The sequence below is a fragment of the Struthio camelus genome, chromosome 8 (genome assembly GCF_040807025.1).
Source record: "Struthio camelus isolate bStrCam1 chromosome 8, bStrCam1.hap1, whole genome shotgun sequence".
NCBI lineage: Eukaryota > Metazoa > Chordata > Aves > Struthioniformes > Struthionidae > Struthio > Struthio camelus.
In genome coordinates, this window is record NC_090949.1 from 31,675,012 (window position 1) to 31,681,990 (window position 6,979).

At 40.7% G+C, this 6,979-nt stretch overlaps 1 long non-coding RNA gene across 1 annotated transcript; it reads right to left on the bottom strand.

Annotated features, from left to right (window-relative positions):
* Nucleotides 1-3,990: 3,990 nt before the first annotated feature.
* LOC138068053 (uncharacterized) lies at nt 3,991-4,640 on the bottom strand. Its single transcript, XR_011142616.1, has 2 exons — nt 4,252-4,640; nt 3,991-4,164 (listed from the first exon to the last, which is right to left on the bottom strand). It is a non-coding gene; the product is annotated as an uncharacterized lncRNA (long non-coding RNA).
* Nucleotides 4,641-6,979: the final 2,339 nt, after the last annotated feature.

The following is a 6,979-nucleotide window of genomic DNA, read 5'->3' on the forward strand; positions in this document are numbered from 1 at the left end:
CAATTCCAGATATGATGCTAATGTTTTGGCATTTTGGATACCACAGTACTACAAGTTTGGGCACCATGGGATTTCAAAGTGATCCGAAGTAGGCAAACTGCAATTATACATGTCTTACAATTCCCATTTTCCAGGTAGTAGTTCAGGTTTCCAGTTTTGTTTATGTGGCTTAGAAGCATAAAGGGCTGAAAAAAACAGCTTTTCAAATAAACCCACGTAATTAAAAACTGACACTCAACCATTAAAATATTCCCCAGTGGCCAAATGGAAACTGAAGAGTGCTGAAGGATATTAGTGACATGCTAAGTCATATCTGGCTCCCAAATTAGAAACAATCAGGATTAGTGCAGAAGAAAAATTGCTTCATTCAAGTCAAATTTTAAAAGATAGTGCATTATTAGAGTGAAGCAAATTTATGGGGAGTTTGAAGGACAGCTGGAAATGTGAATTAATTAGCAATACAGATATGTAAATCATTAAAACTAAACTGTTCAACACAACTGTAGCAATAGTTTTTTTTTTTTTTTTTCCTCTTCCCAGACAACTAACAGATTGGAGCCTCTCTCCATCTTACCACTGGTGAAAAAGCTAGGAAAGTCCTGCTCTGAGCTACTGAAATATTGCAAGAGAAGGCCTCTAATTATAAAGCTTGTGCACTGCCACTGCCTTGTGCACACTTACTCCTGACAACTGCTCTCCAGCGACCTATCTGAACACAGTGGGCCACTGGCTCACCACACATAGGTTCTCCAGGCTGGCTGTGACCGTGGACTTCATCACCAGATTGAAAGCACAGATGATGGGTAAGATACTACACCTAGTATTGCAGGCCTAGTCAGGCAGTAGATGACTTTGTCTTCACTCCTGAATTTTTAAAGTTACTCTAATTCACAACATTTCGATGCGTGTGTGCAGATTCTGTAAAGGACCGTGTGCAGTCTTCCTATGGGACTGAACCAGAAACCTCCAAAGATAAAGACCTAACTGTTGCAGCTTATGCTAAAAATGCTGCCACCTGTAACTAGGGGCATAAAACTCTTATCTTCTATGGGCAAGACACAAGAAATGTTATAATACTCACTGACCAGCAAGTTATATCCACAGGAATTAATATCTGACTATGATCTTCTCAAATTACCCAGAATCTTACAAGAAGAAAAAAACATATCATTTCAGTAGCCAAACAATATAAATAATAATAAAGTAAATTATCCTACTGTGAACAAGCTACTGAACCTCAGTGTAAATATCTGCATTTTGGGAATACTGGCATTTAAAAAATGCTTCCTAAGTATATATCAAGACTCCACAATGTGACTTCAACTTTATGCAATGCAAATGTAAATCACTTTTGCTATTCATTTTCCTTGTTCAAGTGAATAAGAAAAAAGCTTAGACTTTTTTAATGATAGTAATAGCATGAAGAACAATAGACATCTTTCTTTTGCCACCATGGGAAAGCTGTAATAACTGTTTCTTTAAAGGAAAGACATAAAGACATGCCCTTAATTTAAATGGCAAATATGGAGCAGATGAGGAGGCTAGCCAGTAAATCATTTATTGTTATAAAATAAAAGCCTTCTCCTATGCATATGAGCAGCAGCGGTACTGGAACAGTTATGAACTCATTTAAGAGGCTCAACAACTGAGTTTACTGTCTTTTAGCATGATCTCAGTGACTTTTAATTATTTCATCATGTCTACGTGATAACTTCATTATGCAATCCTGCTCCCACCTTCTGCTGGGAACCCTCCTCTTACCACCTTCTTACTTTCGACACTAGCCTTGCACTGCTCACCATACCTGTCCACTGTGTCCTCCCTTCCTTCCACTGCAGCCCTTTGGTTTCTGGGACCACTTTGCTGCTGTGCTCCTCCCTGGTCTTATTGCGCAGGAACTGTTTTCACATTGGCAACAAGGTTGGGTAAGCTGAGTGCTGAATGCTTTGCTGTGGTTTGTCTCCCAGGAGCTCACACAGATCTAGTAGGTGACTTCTCTCTACAATAGCTACACTGACAGCTTCCTGTTCTACCATGTTTGCCTTCTGATTCACTTTTTTGCAATCGTTTCCACCAGCTTGCCTGGTAGAGATATCAGACTCAGTAGTCTTTAATTCCTTGTAATACCTCTCAGAATACTTTTTAAATCATACTGCTCCCCAGTGATTTAATAGAACACTTGGGCAGTTTTGATTGTTACTTCTTTCCAGCAGAGAACAGCCCCGATATGCATGCCCCCTCCCTGTATGCTCCCAGCACTCTGCCTGCCTTCACCTGGAAAGAGGTAAATATAGTGGGAAAATAAGATGTGATCATGCAATGCCCTAGGTTAAAAAGTATGTATGTGATGATTTTTTAAATGTGAACTAGACTAATTTTAAGTTTACCTTAGCAAAAACCCCAAAACCCCAACCCAAACTCTGCCATATTCAGTTGTGGACTATAACATGTGGCTCTCCATTCTGGATTCCTCTGAGAGGCCTGCAGTCAAATTAATTGCAATTAACAACTATTGATGCAATCAGTCTTTTACTTTTCGAAGTCTATTTTTTCCCCTTCACTGCATAATTGATAGTAATGGTGTTAATTGATAGGGCCTCCTTTCTGTTTGCAGTTCTAGTTATGGATAGTTATGGTTTGTTGCATAAATAGAGCACTATGTAAAAGTAGGATTTTGCATATGCTTTTCTTTGCATATGCTTTGCTAGAAGCAAAAGCTGGTTGGGGAAGAAGCAGTCCAACACAAGTTGTACTTTGCAAAGTAGACTGGTGGAACAGAAGACATGCTTTCAAGCTGGTAATTGAGGAAGGGCAAGGAATAGATAAATGTGAACTTTCATCAGTGTGAGTGTCTGTGCCAGGTGCCTGATTCACTATTCTTTCCAGTCATCAGAACTGCTGAATTTGGAATTGCTGAATTACCACCTCGAACCCTAACAAAAGTTCCTTTCAATCCAGCAGCTATCTCAGTGTGCAATAGTAGGTGCTTTGAGGGAAGGAGAAAATTAAAAAAAAAAAAAGCAGTAGATGGTTAAAGAAGAATAATAATGTGCCAGTAGGGGAAGTTTCTTCTTAAATTTTCATAACTTTGTCCTGAAAGCAAGAAACTTGTTCAAGTTTTGTAAAACCAAGCATATCTTTTAAAAACAAAGCAAAACAGATGCAGCTGAGAAGGGTAGATTTGTCTCACCTTATTTTAACCATCTAAAAATTAATCATCTGGTATCAGCTATTCATCTACACTTCTCTTCTGGCCAATGGGAAGAGATGGTAACCGCCGTGTGGCAATTCATCTTGGCCCGGGAGAGATGTCTCACTCTGCAGCAGCATATGTTCTTGCCTTTTACTACTGCACCCAGGTGACTGTCTTGGAGCAGGGTCCTACCATTCAGATTTTTACAGGTAGGTGGGATAAATCCCAATTTGCAAGATTGCAGCATGCTTATCATTAACAATAGGCAAACAGTGAGAAGCGAAGAAACATAAACATCTTGTCCATCTCTCACAGTCTCCACAAATATATATGGAATTGTATCAAACGTAGATCAACTCACAGTGTGATACTCTATCAAGCCAGCATCACTAAAATCAGCAACCTGTCCCATGCCCATTGTTAGTGATATAAGTAAGCAAGGATCCCAAACTATCCATTATAAAACCTGTTGATAATTTTGCTTCACAACTCTTTTCTAGCTCATTCTGCTTTTTACCAAAGCAATACACCATTTGCACAGCACCAGGAGGGAGGTGGCTCTGGTACTTGGGTACACGTCTAACTGAGAGTAGCAGGCAGGGAGCTGTTTAATGTTTAAAGTGAAAGATATGGGTAACATCCTATGAGAGCTGTAGGATGGCATTGCTGGAGTACCATGAATATCTGTTGTATAAGGAAGTGCCTCACATTCAGAAAAGTTGAAATGTTCATTAAAGCTGTAGAGGGCTATTTTAATGGAATGTGATCCAGATATTGCATCAAATGTTTCTTGCCTATTCTGAATGCACTAAAGCATTTATTCATTACCAAAAGACATACAAAAAGAGAAAGGAAAACAGTTAATATATTAGGAACATAAAAAGTCAAGTCAAACTTGCATTTTCTCTGTTTTCTCTTTTCTGGAAACATTCTGAACACCACAGAAGTTGAGGTTCCTCTAAGGAGCGGTTCTGAAACAGAAAGAGCACGTAAAGCAATGTCATGGTCTGCTTACTGCCATCTGACAATCAGACTCTGACCACTTTGATCAGACTTACCATGTGAAGAGTACCTTTGAGCAAAACTGGCCTGCTTCACTGATTTTCTTTACTAGCTCTTTTCCATGGCAAATGGATCTGTTTATTTCATAAGCGCAAATTACACTTATTCTTACATGCCATCTGCAGTTTTCACTGCTTCTTGCTGATGATTGTTCTTCTTGAAAGGAGAAGAGGAGGCAAACTGAAGGATAGCATTCCCCATGAATTCTTCCTCCTCTTCCTTTAGGACATTCCTCAAATTCATATGATGAGAACAAGAAAAGGTTCAATTTTCTTTATGACAGCTGTCTGTGTCAGGGGTAATTAGTTCCCATCAGATAGATAGGTATCCCTAGAGAGAAAATCTTTGCTATTAATCAAAACATCTGGCTTTGATTCTGTAGCAAGCAGATTGGTAATATAACAAAAGACTGGTAACTGATGGGAGATTTTTTTTCCCAACCAGATTTGACTCTTTTCTTTAAAATACATTAAAATGGTTGTTTTTTCTGAAGGCTGCATACTGATCTGAATCACAACCTGCGACACAGATTTGGCTTCCTTTACGTCTCAGCTTGGATTTTGAATGGAAGGTAGAATAAGTACCCACATGTAAATATAGCTTATCAGTTTGCCTTAAATAATTTGAAATTGAAGCATGCCAATTACTTTCTAAAGCCTCAGAATGAAACTACCGACATGGTTCATGGGTTTAACATAAAGCCTAGTCTAAAATATGCAGCACTTCATGAGCAAGGGTAAATCACATTGCAATGAGGTTGGAGCTCATGGAACAGGTAAACCTGTAAATGTTAATGCTGCGCTGCTCAGGCAACTCAAGTGAGAGCAGACCAGAGAGGGTACCTTGGCAGTTCTCAGCCCTTTTTTATCCTCCCATCTCCTCTGTGACAGACAAAAATTCATTTTCCATGTAGGACAGGACATACAACAGAGATAAAGAGAAAGGACTCATGTAAAACTTCTGTGGCGGAAGCAGTAAACAAAACCCAATCTCCTGAGCGTAAGGCCTCTGTGCTAGTGAAAAGCCCATATTTGTCTTGGTGTACTTTAATATAATTTACACTTTGAAGGGTGCTTTTCTTCCCACAGGACCCCAGTGACTTGCACCCTGCCTGCTAGGACCGCTAACCAGTCAGCATGGAACGAGCAGGTTTTCAGCGGCTCGGCAACTCACAACTGCCATCTGGCCCCTCCGCAGAGCACTGAGGAGAGACACAAGGCAGAGCTTCTCCTTATTTTCTAAAAATGCATAATTACTATACGGTGGTGCTATATCAGAGAGCCTGTCATTATTTCTTCTCCTCAGCAAGGACACAGGAGTTGCTGTGCTATCATTGCTTCAGTGCTTCATATGCTCCAGAGGTCTGAATCTGAAAGCAGTTTGCAATAACTCCGTCAAACAGGACTGCCACAGAGAAGACAGTCCTGGGAAAGTCAGAGGGGGTTACTGCCTTTCAGGAGATCATTTATTCCAGGAAGCTTTGCATCTATTTTATGCCTAAGGTAATGATCATTCTCATTGTTTGTGCCAATGGGCAAAAGGGACTTTTTACTGGGGAATGCTGTATTCTGTGATAAAGAATATCATGTAAAGCCTTCCTGAGGAGCAGATGTATGTATATACAAGCACGTTATATTTCAAGCATTTTTTTCCTGGCACACCCTTCCTTAGCATTTACCACGATGTGTGAGATGTCCCATCCTGGCATGCCCAAATGCTTTATGCAGGACCATCTCTTCATTCTGAGCCTCTGCAGTACCTGGGACCATGATCAAGGTGAGTGAGAAGGTGTCCTAGGTTTTACTGAAGGACTAATAATGCCAAAAGTTTCACCTAGTGAAACAAGGCCTCAGTGATCTCCAACTGGAAGCACAAATCCTTAAATTCTAGGTGCTATGAGAAGTTGCTTTTCTTCCACAACCTTTATTCCTTCTCTAGTTGCAAGCTTTTAATGAGCTGGTTTGTTTGGGAGATGCTCCTTGAGGAACAAAATGCCACAGAACTGGCACATCTTCATCCTTCAGTGACAAGGATTCCCATTTTGCAAGTCAGCCAGCATGGGGTCACCCTGGGAGAGAAGCAGCAATAGCTGGAGGTTAGAAGAGTGGGACTGGAAGCTGCTGTGATGTAGGTGGATGCAGGAAGGGGCTCCTCCCGCAAAGCACTCAGCAACTCCAGGCAACACCTACAGGGCCTTAGTCCTTTGAGGAAAACCCACTCTTAAATGGGCATGGGTTTCTAGGGAAAGTGCTTCAACTCCCCATCTGTATAAGCATGAATAAAAGTCAGCTCCCCTCAAGTGCAGGTCATGTCCAGCAGAATGTGAATTAGAGAATTTGTTATTTCTGGAAAAGAAAAGCAAAATGCGTTGCACAGCCTGACTTTAGTAGTCTCCTATGTGTTTTATTTCCCCAACTAGGGATTTCAGTTTCAAGAAACTCCGCACAAAGTTCTCTGTTTCCCCTTGCACCCTCGCTGACCTTCCCTCGCTGGGCACTGATGCACGGCTGAGCAGACAGGAGCTATGATTACTGCTCTGCAACATTTCGATAACAGAAGTGCAGCAATTTTCTGTCAGACTGTGATGTAGTATAAAAAGTCTATTTCTATTGAATGATTTCAGCTTAAGTACTTGCACATTTCATGCCAGCCTCAGCTAGAAAATAACCCCTTGCTGCATTATGAACAATTTCTAAGTGAGGGCAAGCTGTTCCAGAAGCAAGA